Genomic DNA, 20,987 nt, shown 5'->3' on the forward strand with positions numbered 1-20,987 from the left:
AAGAAATCATGTACGTACTGGCTTTTCGCTTCTCCTTTGAAATGTAATCCTGGGGCTGTGTGTAAAGGAGTCATTGTATTTGAAAAAGAGAAATGGGACCGTGTAAAGTCAAGCTTTGAGAAGCTCTTGGCACAGGCAGGGAAGATTTGAATTGGAGTCCAATGCATCTCTGCTTCCACTGAAAAGTGTTTCTCTCTCCTCCCCTCCATTCAATCCATCACAAGCTACATTTAGAGCTGGACGCAACGAAATTCCAGTTCCTTGGTACATAAATAATAACTTCTTTTCATCCAATCTCAGGATTATTAATTTCAGAAGGTGGCAAGTAAATTTAACAATTTTTTAATAAATGCTGGGGTTTTAAAATAAATGGATGGGGTGCAACAAGTCTTTATTAAAATACAAAGAGATTAGCAAGGTCTCATTCCCTTCAATTATTAACAATGTACTTGTTCTCCAGAAAAGTATCCATGAAAATTTAAAACAGATGAAAATGGTTGTTCACTTAAAACTGCTCAGTTAATCTGTGAGAAATGTTTTATTCAAAGGCACTAAATGAATACTGCAAGGTTTGATATGCGACAATCCATCATTCATGTGGCACAAACATGGAGATCGATAAAACGCTGTGTCAAGAGGAGAGGTGAACATGGCATCTTCGAGGATTTCTGCACAGAAGGCTTATTTCAATTCATGGGATGTCCAAAATCAATATTAAGTTATAGATTTAACAAACTGGATGCCTTTTTGTTTTTCATTTCTAACTTCACAGTCTCAGCTCACATTTGGAGGTGGAAACAGCACGAGTCGGAAGGAGAAAACTCTCTCAAAAGCTTTGGTATAAATTTTCACTAAAGACAAGGAGTTTGGGAATGGCCAAATCAATGGGGTTTTTGGATAACCACTCCAAAGTCAGCCCAGAAGGAAATCTGCATGTGGATTACATGTCATGTTGGATTTCTCTCCAAAAACAAGCTACAACTAGTGTTAGCAGAATGGTGCAGCTCACCCAACCTGCTTTAGAGATCCAACTCTACCCTGAACAACCTTGGGTTTATTGTTTGCATGGTGTGTATTAGAGCAGGGTCCTAAGGCAGCCATCTGACACCAAGGCCATCGGCGCATATGGATCTTGCTTTTGTTCTGAGAATAAAACAAACAAAGGAAGGCCAAAACAGGGGAAAGAGAGGAAATCTACTATGAAAGGGAAAGTGTTTTGCACATGGTGCCCATTGTACCAGTTTGTACTTCGAGTACAAGGGTTTTTTTTACCCAGCGTGATTATTGAGGACACGCATAAGGTTTTTTCCTGGTTTTATGTGAACAATAGAATTATTGTGAAAGACTTTTTCCTTATTATGCACAGTGTAAATGCACAATACTCAGAAAAAAACATGGCTAGGAAGCAGTGCAAGCCCATAGGCTCAGAGGGTAGAACTAGTGGAATATATTCACTGGGTTTCTCACCCCCTTTTTCTTCACTTCTTTTCTATGTTGCTGCAATTACTGTGCTTTCCAAGGTGAGATTAGGCAAGAACAAGGCTGCTGATCTAAGCACACAGATTAGTCTTATCTCTTAAGGATAAGGCTACTCAGCTCATGATAGTCTGTTATCTGTATTCATAATGAGCAGAGATGTAATGGAGAATCACCAGACTGCAGTGAGTAGCCAAAGTGAATTGTAAGCAGCGTCTGTGTCTCTTTGTTCAGCTTGCTCTGTGGTCTGATAACACCAGACTGGGCAGAGAGACGCCAAGTAACTCCCATTATGGCAAGGACACAAAGCCACACATCTGAGCCGCGGCAGCCGGGACGGATGCAGTTGGCCTCAGCTAGTCTAAGCCTAGGAAAAGAAGAACGGAACGGTGAGGAGACAGTCATTTTTTATCTAAATAACACGTGTGGTAACAAAGAGTACTGAAATTTGAACAAGCTACCACAAGGTAAGATGCAATAAAAGACTCTGTTTGTACCTTTACTGAGCTAATGATGGAAACAACAACTGCTTGAAGGCAGAGGGAATCACGAAAGAAGAATCAAGCATTACACAGCTCTCTATACATCAGCTAATGGAATAATTCCTTCCTGGTGCTTAACAGCCCAGATATATGGTTTAAGTGCAAAAGGAGGAGAATTATTTGTAGGCAAGAAGCAGATCCTTTTGCAGTTTCTCTGATCCAGTATTGAAACTGCTACCATGGCTCAAAATTGTTCTATGCTGGTGTGGAGAGACTGAACTGCCTGCTCTACAAACCTGGGCAGAGCAGCAACGGGGAGAAAAGAACAGCTAGAAGTGCACAGGGCTCTTAAGTGCCTGTAACAGCATTTTTGGTTGATTAAAGGAGTGTTCACGATAATCATATCTTGTGCTTAATGAACTAAGACAAATTGCATCAAGCAGTGACTCTTTTATGCAATATGCTTACCCATTATACAAAGCTCTGCAAGAAAAATAAGGCAAAACAAGGATATGAGGCAACCCCTTCCTACACTTAACAGATCTTGGAAGGTTAAAATTAACACTGTTTCAAAGCTACCAGTTAAATACTTACTACAGAAAACAACACACCTTCTTCTGATGAGGGGACACAAACATATAGACTAGGAAATTCGAGAAAAGTATAGAAAGGAACAGTGTAAGCAATGTAAGAATACCCACTTTATCAGCTTTTCTTCATGCATCCAGTGACTCCCAGCTCTAGCGAGTCTCACCTTGCAAAGAGGCAGCTTCATCTACCTAGAGAGTCCTGTGTTTTGTCCCGACCTTTCATCGTTTCTCATATGTTCATTGCTGGTCTATTCCTGGCTCCATTTCTGACTCACAGCATGAATTTGGATACGTTTATTTCATTTTCTATATGCCTCGGCTTCCTTTTTGGTAACATTTAACAAGCTGAAATCACTGATACGTGTGGAGCACTTTGAAATTCTTGGATAAAAGAAAGAGACTACCTTCTGCTATAAAAGATGACCAAATTTGTGAATGAATAAACCTAGGGTCAGATAACATATTGGAAAGATATTTCTAAGAGATAATGGAGCATTTATTAATAGACCCATCAGAAGGCCAGACCTGGTCTGCTTGTAAATGGAAGCAACAGTCCATTTCTTCGGGCTCTGGGCCAGTTTATACAAAGGCTGACACATTATTAAAACCAGAAAAGGTCTATTTTCCATTTCTCAGGGCATGCTTTTTCATTGCCATATGCTTCTGCTTCTCTATCTAGCTTCTTTTTTCCAATGATCTGATGTGGTTCTGCAACCTCTTGCTGTGTCCTTCAGCTGAAGAATCTGATCCTAAAAGAATCAGGGAGAATTTCTCATGCTTCTTGTTGCCTTTACACAGGTGTTTCTTGGCAATTCTCACCCTAGCACCTTGGACACTGGTGGCACACCAGGTTTGCTTATTTCTTTTTCCTGTGATAAGGAACCATCTCATTTTCTGAGACCCGAACAACTGGTTCCCTTTTAAACCCGGTTTAGCGAAACGTAAGGATCTGCAACCTGCGAGGTCTGACCAGTCGGCCTTATCATTCCAAGTGAATGCTCAGTGTTTAGGGTAGCTAAGAATCCTAATTTCTCAGCATGCTGCTGTGGATCTGCCTAACAGCAACTGCTTAAGGACATTCTGGCTCTCATGTTTGTCTCAGGATCAGTGGATAGTGGACAAGGATGATCAATAAACACCAAGCTGCAGTGCTCTGTTAGCTATGTCGTTATCAATTTTTGTCTATTTTTGTGGATGAAATTGCATTGGTAGGTAGCAATAAGGTTGTATTTGCTTAGTGACGGAGCGCCATGCCTAACTTGCTCCTGGATCTTCTGCAGTTTTGCTGAAGTCCTCCTAATTTGCCCAGGCACCTCTGCTGCAGTGCAGCTATTTCAGCCTGGTCAATGGCTAAAAACCAGCCTGATGGCAACACACTGAGGCCCTTTTGTTTGTTTCCAGGAGGATTTTTTCCTCTTTATATTCTTATTGAAAAAGAATGAAATGCACAATATTCCTTATTGAGGGAATCTGTCTGCTAATTCACTTCAGCCTAAGCCAATCCAACCTACCCACCCAATTGCAGAAATATTCCGGAAACCACTTGAGAGCTGGAAAGTGCAAAAGTAATGATTTTCTGACCTGCAAAGATGTTGCTGTGAACAAGGTTAACAGAAAGAATTCATCTCCAGCGAACAATGTTTTACTCATGGGGTTTTCAAGGTTGGGCACTGGGCTGCCTGAGCACTGTATCATTTTTATCACGGCACTTCTTCATTTTTCGTTTTACTGTTAGCACTTGCCTCCTTCCCCTCCCTCTCTGTTAATTTTCAACCTTTTTGTAAATGGTGCTGATTTATTTGACCTCAGCATACCGCTCTCCCTCCCCTCCTCTCCATTTAACTCTCCATAGGAAGGATGAATTTAGCTTGTGCAGTCAAAGCTTGTTCATGGTTCACAAGAGCCCAGACACTATGGTAACAAAGGCCACAGAGGTACACACAGATGTGATAGCGTCATTTTCTTTCCATTCCCCATTCCATTCATGTCCTTCACCAAAGGCTGCCTTTTAATTTTGACTTCAAGAAACCCCAATTTTAAGTGCACATGGTTTGATGTTACAGGGGGGCGGGTGGGTGTTTGGTTGTTACTGTAAGATTGTACATCCAAATTACCAGGCATTGAAAACGCCATAATGTTTAGTTTTCTTCTAAGCAAGCAAAACTGACAATCTGACAAATTTCACTGATTTCCACCTGATGTTCTTCAAAATGCAATCTAATGGGTAAATTCCGTGTAGCCTGGGATTCCACGGGGAGCTCACTGCGCAGCTACTGTGTGCAGGAACGCCTTTCATTGCATGAAAAGCACTCGCAGACTCTAAATGCTTCTCCTGCTTCTCATGCGCACAGGAAGATTATAAGAATGTCTGTGAAGAAACTAAAACTTGACTAAAGAGGAGAGCAGATGATACACAAACTATTTTTTCTGACCCCTTGGCTGATTAGCAAGTTTGAACATTTAACCCCTTCCAGTTTCATTACCTCCTCAACCAAAAAAGATGCTCTGCATCTGTAATGACTTACAGTATTGCCAATACTATTTTCTATTCCTAGTGCATGTCTGACTGCTCCAAGTGCTCAAAGAGCATTTTGTTGAGCTATCTAATAACAAACTGAGTTTTTAAAGTTCAGTTAAATTTCACAGAAGTTTGCAAGTAGAAGAATTACATTTTCTAAAACAACTTACCATGAATTTCTCAACAAGCAAATTAATCTGCTTACTCAACAAACTTTGCTGGGGACACTCCCTCAGTTTCCATCAGCCTTCACTTTTGAAAAGCCTTTTCATATCAGCTTTGACAATACTCTCCTCCTCTAGAAGCTGGATAGCTTTAGAAGCTCTATAGCACCTCAGCTGAAGTCAAATCTCACTCTCAAAATGCTCCCCAGCCTCTGCAATGGATTAACCAAGCTCAATATAAATCCCCAGCACCCTGTGCTAAGCCTCCTTCTACGTATTTTGGACAAGAGGAAGTTAAAAAAAAATATAGAGCTGAAATTCCAGTCTTGCATGTCTGCCATTGGAACAGATTCACTGCTTGGGATAATTCCTCTGAATGGAACAGCACTAACCCAGGGATGAACCCAGCCTACTAGCCATATGATGCCATGCACTGTAAATCCCCCTTCTTATTTCTTGTTCTGGCTCCACACTATTTATTGTCTGCGCTAGCGAAGCAAGGAGCAGCGTCACATGCTCACAACACAAATATGCTGTCAGGGAGCCTTATGTCCCATGGCCTGGTTGACTAGAATGGAGACTCAAATATTAGCAGCTTTCATCTAAAAGGGGAGGGAAAGCTCCATTTCCAGGATAGAAGGCATAATATTGAAATGATCCATCACAGTTGATGTACCCAGATGGCTTTACGAAAGAGAGACAGGGAATGGATTGCCCAGTTCACTGCATTTAAAGCAACAAAGCTGAGAAGTAAATCCTCATGCTATTGGATCCAGTTTCCTGTACAGGAGATACACTGGATCTACTGCTTAAAAAAAAAAAAAAGAAGTAAAATAAAAATTGAGGGTTGTACAAAAGACTTCTGCATATTATATAGTACAGTACACCTCCAATGAACAGGACAAAGACCAGGTGTGTAGATGGACAAAGAAAGAAAGAGTTAATCTTTAGTGCCTGAACTAAAACGGAAACTGAACTGACCTTGGCAGAGAGCAAGCACTGGTCAAGCACACTGGTACCCAGGTTACACGTTCACGCATTCTCCTTTTCATCAAGTGAAATGGTGACATGCTCTGGGATCCCTCCGGATGAAAGCTGCTACGGAACCCTGGAAAAACTGTCACTACTGCCTTGTCATGCTTCATGTGCTTCTTCAGGTAATTTCCTGCTACGATTCTGGTGTTAAACAAAATTACACTAAGCGCTATCACAAGGTCACTCTATATATTTAATTCTTCACATTAAAATTCCCCATCTGCCATGTCTGTTGATTGGTTTGTCTGTTTAATTAGTTACAATGGCTGAATGAGTTGGGATTCTGTTGTCTGTCAGCATGACAAATTAGCATATCCATAATGCAAATGACAACCTCTTGTCTTTTAGGACACCCATCACATATAAATGTTAAGTGACAGACCCCATAATTACACAGCAATTGCTGTCTCCCTACTCCTGGGCTCCTGCTCTACATCCTTCTCTCTTGAACCATCTCAAAGCCGTGTCTACAAATTGATGTCAGATTTAAATCTACTCTAGCTGACACAACTACAGAAAATTTTCAACTGCCTCTCAGGTTTCATTAAAGTTCAGTGCACCGGAGGTCACAACCAGGCTATGAATGTGAGCGCTGCCGTACTAACTAGAGCGTGCCTATCCACCTCGAATCTTCTTACTGGCAATGGCCAGGATTCGGAAGCAAATACAAGAGAATAATAACAGGAAATTACTGAATAATCAGACCATAGGATAAGCATCTTCCTCAGCCCTGCCATTCGGATGCTGGCTGATAACCTGAGGCGCAATGCTGCTGCGGTGACAATAGGCTCTGAAAGAAGTCCTATTCTCTCCACGGGGAGCAACGAACCGTCTGCCAGGACTCTGGTGTGATACGGCTGGAACTGTAGGCTATGTCGATAATATCTGAAAATCGCTATTGGCTAACTCTCAGAAAGAGATGCTCTCTAGTGTAACTTGGAATTGTTAAGCTTGGTATTATTGTCATCATTTATCTAGGAAGGGAAAAGAATTACTCTGTTGTATGGAGGCCTACCACAGTGTTCTCTTCTGGCTTTAAATCACACACATTTAATAGCTACACCTCCTTTTGGTTTGGGACCTCATGCTTCGGGCTTCAGATGGTGAGCTGGGAATTGTGAGATCTATTAAAGGAACCCTGCTTTACCTTTGCATCTCTCTGTGTAAAAATGAGGACAACGCTTATTTTGGTCACAGGATGTTGATAAGGGCCCTTAGCTAAATAATTAGGACTAGGTCTTCTCCTCTTGTAGCACAGAAAGGTAAGTCTTAGGTTATTATTTCCATCACTTGAGATCATAAGCACTCTGGGACAAAACATCTTGTGCTAATTGCGGTAAGGTCAGAGGAGTTACGATGCTGATGGTCTGGCTCTGATGTTAAGCAGTGCCAGGTCTCTACGTGCGCTGCCCACAAACCACCCAGGTGCTTATGTGGTGAGGTCCTGTACAAAGCATTTGTTCCCCCTGCATTTGCCTTCAGTGACCCACTATTCCTGCTCACCTGGCATGCCCTCCTGGCTGGCTGCTCCCTGAGCCTTTTCTACTTTTCTACTTTCTACAGAGCAAGCATTAAAGGAAAGAGAGATTTGCAAATCTTCCATGTTTTCCGAGTTGCCCGAACTCCCCCAGCACTAAGGTGTATGTGTGCAGATGCCTGTGTTTCCCCAGCGTTCCCTTCACTGACTACGCTCCGCGCTTTTCTAGCGCAAAGCCAAGGATTATTCTAGTGGAATTACAAGAGATGAGGCAACTCCGTCTCTGCAGAGAAAACAATTTCACAGAAGACTACACTAGGTTAGGATGGGAAGCAGGGACACAAAGGCGGTGAAAAATAAGCTGATGTGTCTCTGGCTTGCCAGAATGAAGAGCCAATTAGGGTAAACTGGCATCCAGAGTATTTTTTTTAAAGGATAGAAAGGCATGGAAGCGTGAGGTGATTTGATCCCACGTAACTTTCTTTGCCAGCTTAATTACCATTTTATCTCCATCCATCCCCTTCCTGGGCACTTTATTCTTCATGTAGCTTTTCACTGGTCCCACAAAAAGCTTATTCTACTTAGATGATGAAGGAATGAGATGTGATTCTAAGAGCATGGTGCACAGGTACCTAGGGAAGGAGGAGCTGTGAACCCTGTGAACCTCAGCTACTAATTCCACACCTGATTTTGGACATGCCCATAGCTCTATATCATCATGCAAAGCCTATACCCTAGCTCCAAGATGTCTATCATTTGTGCTTTGCAAATGTAGGCAGGTGCTTAGCTGCAGACTTTGTTCATTCTCCAGAAAGTTCCTGAAGCAAAACTCACATCTAGCACAACATTCAGTTCAGCTCCACACAACCGGGTTGCATCAGCCTGGCCAGGGACAGTCGCAGACCCCAGCATGGCGATGCTGCAGATGGGAAATGTGTGCTTCACAATTCTCAACCTTCTTAAGCCTGAGAAGGAGCCACATTTCAACTGGCTGTGCAGTCTTAGCCTGATTTCTTCAAGAAGTTAATGCAGACAACTAGAAACACTCAAGAGATTACGTTCTCAGCATCTAAGAATGACTCAAAGAAACCCCAAGTGAATAAACTCTCTCAGTGCTGGAAGGTGAATCAACAGTGTTACAGGGTGTACGAAAGAAAGACACACCCTGTTCTTTGTCTCCCTTGCAGACATTATCAGCATGATTTACACAAATACACTTTGTATGAATGGGTGGAAAACTAGACCCAGGAGACTAAGCTTTTCCTTTCCATGTACCTTAGGAATAACTCAAGTCAAATCAATAAAGCGCCAAACATATGTACAAAATAAATTGGTATTTTTGTATTTTGTTTTCCTTTTTCTTTCCTTGATCATATGAAGTGAAATACCTTTAAAGAAGCATCCCACTTCTCTGGGGGTTCCCACTGGTTCACGGTGCAATGATGTGAAGCTGCAACACAATAAAGTTTTGAGAAACAAAACCACACGGCAACTGATGACCACCAAAATCACAGAGAGCTCAGGTAATGGAAAGAGCGCAGAGACCTTTGGGAAATCTGTTTTCTTCCTGTATTGCTTGTACTGTACCCTGCCCAGTGAGACCCTGATCTCAGATACACTCTCCTTATAAAGGGAAGGAAATACAACCTGGGGGACAGAATGCTGTTCTACATGTCAAACAAACTGAGCTCTTATCTCACCTCTGTCTGGGGCCTGCTTGCCTTGTGCAAGTCAAACCTTCCTCAGTTTCCCCATTTGGAAAAACAAAGATCACGATCCTGACCTTTATAAAGGTGTTCACAGTAGGTGGACAGAATGTGTAACCTAAGAGCTTGGTAGTACTGCTGTAATACAAATAATGGTAGTAACAGCAAGACACGTTGTCGTTTTCCTCCCTTCCTGACCTTCCTCCCACTCACCATTCATGCCAGACTCGGCGCTCTCGGCTCATGCAGCTTATCGGTTTCTAGCCAGAGACACTGACAACACGAATAAAGCATTTTAACACATGCAATCGCTCTCTCTTCTTCCCTCCCACCATCCTTTCACTGCAGGAGAGAATGATCGATATTTGAAACGTACATCTCCACCTCCTTCTCTGAGCTGCGATGCTCGCTAGCAACGGAAAGGCTGTGATGAGGCTCTGGCGTCATTGCTCAGAGATGTGATTGATGATGACTGTGCTGGAGACTGGGAGAAGATTGGTTTCTGGGGCTGATTGATAAAGTCTATCATGCAGCGTGAAACAGCTGGGAAGAAAAATAATGGGCCATCTGATTCTTTCTAACAGTGAATATTTACTGAGGGATTTTCCTGATTAATTCGTAATTATATAATCTTGCTTTTCGAGATGAATATCACTAGGTCTTCCCTTTGTTAACCGAGATGGTCTGACCAGTTAATTAAGGCCAAGGTATGTTTATGGGATATCACTGGAAGCCACAAACGTTTCTTTTGGCTGGAGTGATGAGCTGAGCTGTTCAGGCAGTCTTGCTTAGCACGAGAAAGACCCAGTCAAAGAACCCATTTAAGGGGTTCACCTTCCCTGGTAGCAAAGAAACATGAATTAATGATTGGATAGGAGACAGATAATGGTGGGGTTGAGGTTTCAGTGCATTTTCATGTATATTTCATAGACTTGTTTGCTTTTTGATGTTTAAAGCTCGTTGATTATTCTTTTTAATCCTTTTTTCTAGATTTTCTTAAGTGGCAGTTGCAGATTCTGACACAGAGGCTGGAGCAGGTGAGCTGCTCCTCCACAGCTAACAATGACACGACAGATGATCTCTAGACACTGTCTACATTTGTGACAGGAGCACATAAGGTTCTTTGATGTGGCAGGGGAGTCCCCTCAGTGGTATGCTGGAAGGGACTGGTCACTTTTCATAGCTGAGAAATGCAAACTACCACTGAGGAAAAGTGCAAATGTTGTTGTGTGGTTTAAATTTACATTCATAATGTAAAATTCTGCAGAAAAATCCTAACTGTACACACAAATACAATTAATATTCCCTGTGTAGCGGTACAAGCGATTGCTCACCTAACAATGCCACCCAAAACGTCTCCAATTGCTTTACTAATACTCAGTTTGCAGGAGCTGCTTACCACTCAGACATGAACTTGGCAATTAGAAATGGAAACAAAATTTCCATTTCGCCCCTGGATAGGGTGAACTCTGAGCAAACAGAGACTCAGTAGCTGTGTTGTACTCAGCTTTAGAGATGCAAAAGCAGGAGGAATTACCAAAATCAACAAGAAACTAATCTCTTTAATCCTGGAAATTTTTTAAACAAGTTTAAATAATTGATACACTGTCAGAAGCAGCCTGGATCCATGGAAGGGAGATTAATATTAAATGAGAATGCTTCTCCCTCTCTGTATGGGAAAGTATGGCAAAATCATGAGTCCTTTGCACACTACAATTGGCATAAGGTAAGCAAAGAGCTGGTGAAATTGCTCCGTTTCCTTCTTCGCTCCAGATTTCAGACACAATCTGACCAGCAGGGTTGAGAGGAGAGTCTTTGTCCTTACAGGAGATAGGAGCCAAGAAATATTGGAAACAAAAGGGAAGAGGAAAAAAACTATCTGAATGTCTATGTTAATAGTGTCCCTCTGCAACCTTGAGGTTTATGTGTATTAAGGCTTGGCAGCATCCCGCTTGCTCTCTCTCCTACGCTGTCCTGCTTACAGTTGACAATTTTTGGCTTCCCTGCTCTCTTCAGCCTTTCACCATGTGTTGGGCTGAGACGCCTGCCACACTGACATCACCGTGCTGCAAATCTGTTGATGGTGGCGTCTAGCCAACCACTGAGAGACAATCGAAGCCGAGGGCTCCAGATTGCCAAGCGATGATCCCTCACCAAGATATGGTTCGGCTCTCTGAAGCCAGGCAGATCACAGGAAACACAATTCATTAACCTTGCCTGGGGCAAGGCTGGCAACGTGAGCAACCCCTAATACAAAATGGCAGTTACAGTGGAAAGCAGAGACACAAGCGCAGACAGCTTGTTCCACTGTGCTAAAGCTTCATTTTTCAGTCATGTTAATGCAGATTAAATGAGGCATTTATGTCCATATCTACAAAGGTATTTAGAGGCTCAAGCGCTGCTGAATTCAGCATCACTTTGTCACCTTCGTGAGTCTGGGTCTTAAGCCTTATTCCTGCAACATAATGCAGCTTAATGCCGAGAAGGTCACTGTTCATATCAAAGTTGCTCCATTGCTCACTCTCTTACCAGTCATGACACTGTTCTGTCTTCCTACACAGTCCGCATCGAAGTAGGATCTGAAGCTTTTCATGCAAGTTAAAAGCCAGCAGCTCTGTCTTGGTCTCTCTCTTATCTCCCATTCAGAAGCAGGATCATTATCTTCAATATACCTATAAAAATAACTACTGTGAGATTACTCAGGAAAAAAGGAGCCTCTCTCTGTGACAGGTAGCAATGGTAGGTCAGCTAGCAGTTACCAAATGCAGCAGAAGAAAAAGAAAGGAAACCTATATCACTGCAGAATCCCAGCCTGACACGCAGGAGATGTGCTAGAATAGCACCTTGCAGCCTTGCGCCAAACAAACGGATTGTGCTAGGACAGTGAGTGAGATTGTACCCCTTCGTATTTAAAGTAAATAGAGTTTTATTAACCTGCTCCCTGAGGTACCTAATAGGGCTCACGTCAGAGGGGAGAAGCAATCAGGAAATGAATAACAACTTACTCTATTATATATGCATGACGATAATCAATACTACTTAGCAGAAAAATCGTGGTTGGCATCCAAAAATCTCAAAAAATTTGCAGTAAGAGTTCACTCATCAACGACCTAGTCTTTAGAGGCACTTCATTCAGTATCACTACACACTTTGTTCAGCTGAAGGACATTTTGGGCTGCAGGGAAAGACAAGACTTGCCCAAAGACACAGCTCAGAGTTGACAGGGTTGTGAAAAATAGCCCAAGCTCCTGCGTTCAAAATCTTATCGTGATTAATGCCCAGTGGAGGCCATTACGTTCACACCACTTAACAAAGGCCATCAGCTTTAAGTCTGCGATTTCTAGATCAAGTCCAGTAATCGTGCTTTCTTTAGTGCCGGTCTCTTGAAGAACTAAAGATGAATTAGATGGCAGAACAAGCCATGTGTTAGGTCTAATGGTTGTGAACAATCACGCTGAAAAGCATCCCTCAAAATAGGATTTCTCTTGGGTTGGGAGGCAATAGTGTATATTGGCTTAAATTCACAAAAGGCAAGCGGCACAGACAATCAGACAGTGACAGCATGGAGCAAGATCTGAGCAAATGGCAAGTGATACCCAGTGGCAATTTACCAGCACAGGCAGCCACTCCGGTATATCTGATTTAACAGAACACTGATACTGTTGACCCTCCTCCATCACACATGGCAATTGCTGGGAGACTCTGCAACCACGAGGTGCTTGCTGGTTGCCATCAATCTCTACCCGAGGATGCTCACAGCACACGCACAAGATCCTTGTGCCAATGGAGAAATCAGACAGGAAACAACACCGAAGTCGCTGTAGGTAACAGAGGCTGACGTCACTGGGAAAGTCACCAAACTGACACTGAAAAATTGGTCTTAAATCCTCAAGCAACAGCTGAGCAACTGTGCTTTCAGTGTAGCTGTGTGCTTCCCCAAGGGTTTCTGAGAGCCCATCTCACACACATCCATTAAATGCGCTGTGATTACAGATGGCAGAGAGACGGAGGGTACTTGGCCCTGGGTTGAGCACGTTATTATTTCCTGATCATTAATACATTGAGTGGCCTCCTACAGCTGAAATATTGCAGAAGAATGTGAAATGCATAAGGAAGAGGGTGCAAGTTCACTGTAAAAAATTTTTCACCCAGGGACTTATGCCAGGCCATGTGGTTTATGGGATGTCTTAAAGATACAATGACCTGTTCTGTAGACATGTTATCTGCCCAAGTCTCTCTCCTACACACTGACACCAGGGCACACTTCATACTGGAGGTCAGCTGAAGTGCTGAAATACCTTGTCTGGGACATAGTTTTTGACTGCAGAGTTTCCAGTGCTTACGGATGTACTGTCTCTGGCAATATTTGGTGCTTTTTCTAAAATGCCTCAGCTCACAGAGTCATTAGATTACCCAAGAAGCTCAGCTTTCTGGTAGAATAGCTTACAGACACGAACTCCAATGATTTAGATCTCTGCAGGTAAATATCAAAGCCCTGGCTGCTTCCTCATCTTCCTTTTTTAATTTTAGGATTAGTAGGATCAGATAAAAAGCCTGACTCATGATTTTCAGCGCTTCAAGTTAGCAGCTCCAAAGGTCCTTCTCACAGAGACTGGAACGTGCTTCTTAAATGCATCAATTAATTGCAGCTCATGGGTGTCACGCAGGGAAAGACATGGGCTTTGATGCAACCATAGCTCATTTTCAGCCAAAAACGGATGCCCGCCTGTCCTGAAGTAGCACTGAAATCATACACACTGAAAGTCCTGCGACTCTGATAGGAGAATAATTATCTGCTCTCTCAGTACTAATATATTTTTGGTTTCTGGTTGGCTGCATTTGCATCTGGTTTTGCAGTCTGCCTTCCCCTGAAGCGTCATCATCGGATTTGCTCGGGCTCATGACTTACTGCACTTTTTTTAAACTAAGTTCTAAGAAAATGAAAATAAACCCCAGGATGGCTCAGTCTGCTGGAGCAAACCAAGGTACAGACAGGAGTATGGGGTGGGTGTGACATGAAGAGCCTGGAATACAGTCCAGGTTGAAAGAAACGTCACTGAAAATGTTGGAGCTGCTCTTCCCTTCCCTGGAGACCAGCAACTAAGCCTTGAACACAGCCAAAGCCCACGGCACAAACACTATAAATAACATTAATGGGGCCACTGCTGGTGACATCAGAGCTGAAATTAGTGAGACTGGCAACTGCAAACCAGCAGCAAACTGAAATATTTCAACCCTGAGTGCTTTCTGGAAATGATCTTTTATCTCAGAGGCTGAGTCAGAGGCAAGTAAGGGGGCAGAAGAGTTGCCTGCTAGTGTGGGACTGTCACTTCTGTCTCACCGCAGGGCAGAAGGAATTCCTGGGAGCCATTTCTGTTCCTACACCTCAGATTACAGGACAACGTACACATTCAGATGGCACAGGAAAAGTTGGTCCTGTAGGTACTTTTCGCTACACTGTGATTCATACTGTGGGGTGGGAAGGAAATGGTGCCAGGTCTTTAATCACAGTGTCATGACGCTCCCTGCAGTTGCTCTCCCGTGAAGGGATTGGCCTCATTGTCGCTCGGTGCTGGTCTAACTTTCAGACACCCTATCCTGCATCGTCTTGTGTCAACTGGAGCCAGAGTAGCCTGTTTATAGGACCTCTCTTCCTTTCTCGGCAAACACATCCAACAACATGTTATTGGCAAAACTGTTTTACTGTCAAGGTGTCATTCTGCTGGGATTAAAACTGCTCCTAGCCTTTGGTTGGGTCCTCCTGAATAATAAAGCCTGTGTAATAAAAGAGTCTGTTAATTTTACAGCTAGAGTATAGGTATGAATTGTGTAAGAAGCTCTTGGAAGCAAATCAGACTGCAATGAAGTGGCCATGAGTGTCTTCAGCATAGCCATGAAATAGCCAGAAAGCAAAGAAGGTGCAAAGAATGCCCCAAAATAGAGGACATGCTTCAGGACCTCCACAAAACAACAGCAACATGGGGTTGCTTAACGTTGGTAAACTGAAGTGCACAGAAGCTGAGGACAATAGCACTGCAGGTAGCAGCTGATTTTCCAGGGTCTCAGGCAGGTTTGTGCTGACTGCACTGAGAGCTGTGCTACCACACTTTTGATTTTTTGGTGCCCAAGCCCTCTAGCACAAAGACAGCTTGAGTACATCCAGATGTGCCACACGCACAGACCTCAGCTGCGATATCGGCATGGCTTTTAATAGCCCTCTGTGGAAGACAGAAGTGCTGACATGTAACTCCCTCAGTCATCTGAGCCTCTCTAGGTGAGGGTGACTCGCATCTCCAGAGCCTGACAAGACACTTTGTAGAAATAAATGGCAAAGGGATAATCAGAGCGCTGGCCATGAATTGAAACAGCCATCAAACCTTTCCCCGGAAAGAGTTCTCATTGTTCTGATAGACAGCCTCAGGCTTTTGCAAAGTCTGGCCACAGTTCCAAAACCCAAATTCTCCTCTCTGTTGGGCAAACTGACATTGTTTGTGTTGCTCGTTCCCAACTCTTCTTTCCCCTGGCTCTTTCTGCTGCATTTCACGTCGCTTGGCCAAACCCTGGCAGTGCAGGAGAGGAAATGTTCATTGGTGGCAGAGGAGGGCTGGCTCTGACCTTTCCTCTTGGCTGTTTACAACAGCTGTCGAGCTGTTTGTTGAAGTGCCTGACAAGCTGTCTTGCCCTTTTCTACAGTCTGAGATTGGGTCATCAGGGATGAAGCTCCTGTCTGCGGATGAAAGCTTGTTATGTTATGTTCGGAGACAGAAGGCGACAGCATGCAGCGCAACAGATAGCATCAGCAGAGTCTGATACTCTCTCTAGTGAAGGGCTGTAAGGTGTCAGGGCATGCCTGACGGCAAAGAAACCAAGGTCCAAGACTTGATAGCACTGAGACATCACAAAAAGATGGCAAGGAAGGAGAGCAGTGAGATTCATGTGTTAGCGGTAATAAATCAGGAAGCACCAATTAAAAGTTATCACCTTGCCATCTTATGCTTTTAATATACTGCCTGGCACGTTTGGATTAGTATTTACACAATGACAGGGACTCTACTTTGGGAGTTGCTCCAGCCTACCTTTGTAAGAAACTCCCATCCCACAAAACTAGGTAGGTAATACTGGAAAAGGGGAGAGGTACACAGGAAAGTAAACGATTTTCCAACAGGTCAAGAACAAAAACCTGCTTGCACATCCCCCAGATCACTACTGTCTTCATACTTCTCTGGCATGTCACTAGGCACTGAGAAGAGCAACAGGTTATTCTTCTTTCAGATGGATTCTAATTTTTTTCAGGCTAAGGTAAAGAGAAAACACACAGACAGATTCTCATTTCTTAGGCAAGTTCAGACATGGATTTGGATCCAAATGCTGCCTTACAAATTCACATGGTCCAAAGCATTTGTTGCACTTCTCAGGGTAGATGACATAGGTTCTGCACCAAGTACAAGGTCTCTGTTCACAAGTTAAATAGACTAGCTTTATTTTTTTCCGTAGTTTTATCTGCCTGCTGCTGTCCTTAATGCAGGATAAATAGATGCAATGCTTTGTGGTCAGTTTATGTAAATTGCTGGCAGCAACCAACTGCACTTTGTTGCAATGAAATGCGGTTTGTAGTGAAATCTATTATAGTTCAAATATAAATTAATTATAATCCCTCCTGCTGTAGTGAAACTTCACATATAATTAACATCTGAATGTATCAATGTCAGTAACAATTTCCACTTCCTGCATGTCTCTCACAGGAAGGTATGTTGCAGTTTACCTGTCCCCCTACACAGCGCAAGTCACAACTGTCTTGAGCTGGAATCAAAAGATGCTGCTGTAGCGTGAAGAAAACACGAGCAATTTCAGACCACGCTGTGTTCTGGTCTCTGGGAAACTGGGAAAGCGGCTCTTCCTACATCTGCAAGGAGCTCTGCAGACAACTGCACTCCAACGCTCTTGAACAAAATATTTCTACTGGAGCTGAGTTTGCTCAACACGGCAAAATTCACTGCTTGAACACTGTAATGATGGCACTGTGATTTACAGGCGCTTCATTCAGCCTGGATCATGCGCTTCTAGCAGAACTGGTTACTGACTGCTTAAGGACACCTAAAACCAGACTGAAGGAAGGTGAGAACAGCTCTTGTGAGAATGGGAAAGAAATGTTGATGGCTCAGTGTCTGAACTTGTTCAGGGCATAGGTCAGCATAAACACTGGGAACTAAGGCTGGTAAATGAAAATTTGGAGGATCCTTCTTCCTTTCAACAAAGCCTCCTGCTCCAAATCTCTAATGAGAGCCAATTGCTGCTGATAAATTTTACATAATAGCTTTTTGCTTGTTCTGCAAATTAAGCAGAAAAATTGCCTATTAAAAGGAAAACTGGGGCAAATCTTAAAACTTAGTGTAACCTATTTAGCTGCTTAGGTCAGATGCAGGGCGGAATCCAAAGTCTCCTTATTAACTTTCTGCAGGGAGCAGCAGTTTGCAATGTCTTGCTTCAGAGACCCAGCGCGAGCTGATTTCAGAACCACATCAAAGCTGGTGGGTACCAGAGGGGCTGGATTAGTTCCTCTGCTGATGTAATGAACCGTTCAGGTAATGAACCGTCCTTCAGTGCAGCACCCCGCTCTCTTCAAACCATTTTCCTGCTGGCTGACTGGTCACCCACACAATATGTATTTGTTTAAACCAGCAATAAGAACGGAAAATGCCAGGCTTGAGTCTTAGAGCCTCTTTTTAGCCAGGACCTGTCACAGCAGCTCTTTGCTTTCCAGTGCCTTTCTGACCCAATCCTGCCCTCCAGCAGTCATCTCCATAGTGACACAGACTTCATCAGCCTTACTGAGCCCTGAAGCAGAAACCCACAACGCCCAGCAGAACTGATCTTTTGGGGGACATGAGCACCACCTCCTGATTCATTTCACTCCGGGGCACAGGATGGCACCAACTTTTACTGGGCTTGGCTGCAGTCAGCAAGTGAAAGAACCAGGCTCAGCTCCAGCATGCACAGATATTCAGGCCTTGTTAGAATATCCCCCCAAAGTGCTATTACAAATCACAGTTGTATATTCACTTTCCATATCACTGTCTTCCCAAATGTTGATTTTCATTCTCTGTACACCAACCCTGTACAACGCCCTAGCTGCGTTAAAGAATTACACCGAGATTTGCTCAACCACAAGGTGCCTCCAACATAGAACCAATGCAAAAACAAAAGAGGAGCGGGCAGGGGAGAGGAAATAAAGAAGGAAAAAATATCAGAAGGTCACCAGATCTAACCTTGGTCTGCTTCAAATGCTACTTGTCTTTCAAGAGCAGTATCCCGAAAGCATAAAAACTAAGTGGTATCTGGAGCTGCATCACAACATAACAGAGTCCCCTTCAGCATCAGGAACGATACAGTCACTGTTAGCTCCAGCAACTATCAGGTCTCGCAGGGATAAACACAGTGGGGACAGGTATTGTTTATCTCTCTTCATTCTGGCTGAGTATTTCCCAGAATGAAATGCTGGAGCCTCTTCACTTTGTATACACACAGAAATTAACTCAATAACCTCTGCTGGCATTAAATAACCACTACCCCTTGGAGAAAACAGACAAGGGAAGCTGGTTCTAGTAAAGACTATTTATTGATAGATGTATGCAGAGGGACTAATGTGACAAATTCATAAATTAGTTCAACCAAAGAAAACAAATCAGAAAAAAACCCAAGACGTATCTTCAGTATTTTCCTTTTTTAAACTAACTCTTTTCTTACATCACCAAACTATTTTATTTTGAAAATATGCCAAATTGTAACAGAATGGATAACCTCCCTCCCCCTTCCTCCAAAACATATCGATGTTTCATTCAACCTGAAACACATAGTTCCTTCTTCATTTTCCCTCCTTTCACTTTCCCTGAGAAAGTAACAAATGCTTCTTTCCCCAAAAGTGAGTTTTCTGCTTTTCAGCACATTGCTGTATAAAAACACTGATTATTTACACAGCTCCACTTATTACTTTTTTTTTGCTAGGGAAACCAATGCTCTAGTGGCAGCTTTCCCTGTACCAAGCCAGCGCTCTCCCACACACCCTATAGCCGCTTGCCACAAAATACATTCTTGTTTGGAAGCTCATTTGTGGCTCATTTGCAGGGCCCTGGGAGCACAGGGTGAAACTGCTCAGCATCCTCAGGGCACAAGCTAAATAAGCTGAGCTTTCACAATGGAAAACGGTTACCTATGGTTTGCCGAGGTTAGAGCTAAAACCAGAGTATTTTTGCTCTGATATTTCCGCCTCTGGCTAAGCAGAGAAGGAAGACTTGCTTCCTTCCCCTCCTGCCCCATTCCTCAGTTTTTCTACCTCCTGAGCTGTACCGATGGATCGATGCCCTCCTGATCCTAGGGCAGAGATCTGGCAAAGCATTTCTGATGCTCTCCTCGCCCCACAAAACCTGAGCACATTCCTGTGCAATCAGGTAATCATAATCCCACCATTCATGTTACATTTATGACTAACCCGCATGTTTGCACTAACACTGGATGTTACCAGAAGCAGCCTCATATTTGTATCACTCTATGAATTAACTTTATCTGCATCACATCCACAGACAAAAACCAGCATCACACAGTGGGAAGCAGAGCTTTGGAACCATCTACAAGAATGAGACAACTACTTCACCCTGAGTTTTAATTAAAGTGGGTTTAGCCGCCTTTTTTTTTTTCCACAGTCATCTTCCATTTTCTTCCTATATGCAATCTACCCTTACTTTGCAGTGCCACTGCAGGTTCAGTGACCAAAGCACAGAAATAAAAATCATATGACTGAATTACTGCATTTTCCAAGTACTTAGCATTTTATAGCTAGTAGCTAACCGCATTCAGAGAACATCTGCTTTCTGTTCGTAGTGCAGTCTCCAGCTCAGGCTGCTGCTATAGCTGTTCCTAAGGAGCCCAAAGAGACAGGCCATAGCGTTAAAGACTGACCTACTTCCATCAAAGAGTTGTTATTGCTTCTTTTTCCTTTTCTTTCCTTCCGTTCACTTTGCTGCCTCCAGCCTTCCCTTCCCAAACTGTTTTCGGTTTCCAGCAGAAGCTGCCACCACAAAGACCTACACTTACCTAAGGAGGAGAAACTGAAGGCTGGAGGGAATGGATTCTTGCAGGAACTTCACACCATGAAGCCACAAGTTCAAATCTACATGTGTATAATTCAGTCCTTCTCTCTTCTGAACTCATTGAAATCACCTCCTCAGAAGTTCCAGAGAAGCCCTTAAGAACACAGGGCTAACTCTCTCCCTGTCGTCACACTGTGGATAGACTCCCAAAATGCTCACAGCTTTCACTAGAAAGAAATAAGCTGCACAACGTATCCTAGAGTCTCCAGCCAAAACTGCCCCGTTATCATTTTCTGAATGGACTGGATAGCTGTGTGGGGAAAGCAAAACACCTCTCAGGGCTGGAAAAGCATTCCAGCTATTCCCTTTTTCTCATTCTGCATTCTAAACTCCAACACTAACTAGCCAACTGGCAGCCACCTTCACAGAGAACAGCAAAGCCTGTTTATTTAAGG

General features: G+C 43.2%; 1 protein-coding gene and 1 long non-coding RNA gene across 18 annotated transcripts in view; one reads left to right on the plus strand and one right to left on the minus strand.

The window, feature by feature from the left end:
* B3GAT1 (beta-1,3-glucuronyltransferase 1) overlaps nt 1-20,759 on the minus strand; it is a 96,231-nt gene extending 75,472 nt beyond the window's left edge. For 13 of the 16 annotated variants that reach the window (XM_065040508.1, XM_065040518.1, XM_065040516.1 and 10 more), the window contains exons 1-2: nt 20,537-20,759; nt 11,978-12,120 (exon numbers count right to left, since the gene is read on the minus strand). The gene's annotated coding sequence lies outside the window, so the exon portion shown is untranslated. Of the gene's footprint in view, nt 1-9,130; nt 9,193-11,977; nt 12,121-20,536 lie in introns of all 16 variants that reach the window. The other 3 variants (XM_021296868.2, XM_065040509.1, XM_065040507.1) reach the window with 2 other exon arrangements.
* Nucleotides 1,703-11,386, plus strand: LOC135576292 (uncharacterized). 2 transcript variants are annotated; one of them, XR_010467929.1, is made up of 3 exons: nt 1,703-1,865; nt 9,123-9,265; nt 9,797-11,386. It is a non-coding gene; the product is annotated as an uncharacterized LOC135576292 (long non-coding RNA). The 2 variants fall into 2 exon arrangements; XR_010467928.1 differs by lacking the exon at nt 1,703-1,865 and adding an exon at nt 5,830-6,387.
* Nucleotides 20,760-20,987: the final 228 nt, after the last annotated feature.

The sequence above is a fragment of the Columba livia genome, chromosome 24 (assembly GCF_036013475.1).
Source record: "Columba livia isolate bColLiv1 breed racing homer chromosome 24, bColLiv1.pat.W.v2, whole genome shotgun sequence".
NCBI classification, from domain to species: domain Eukaryota; kingdom Metazoa; phylum Chordata; class Aves; order Columbiformes; family Columbidae; genus Columba; species Columba livia.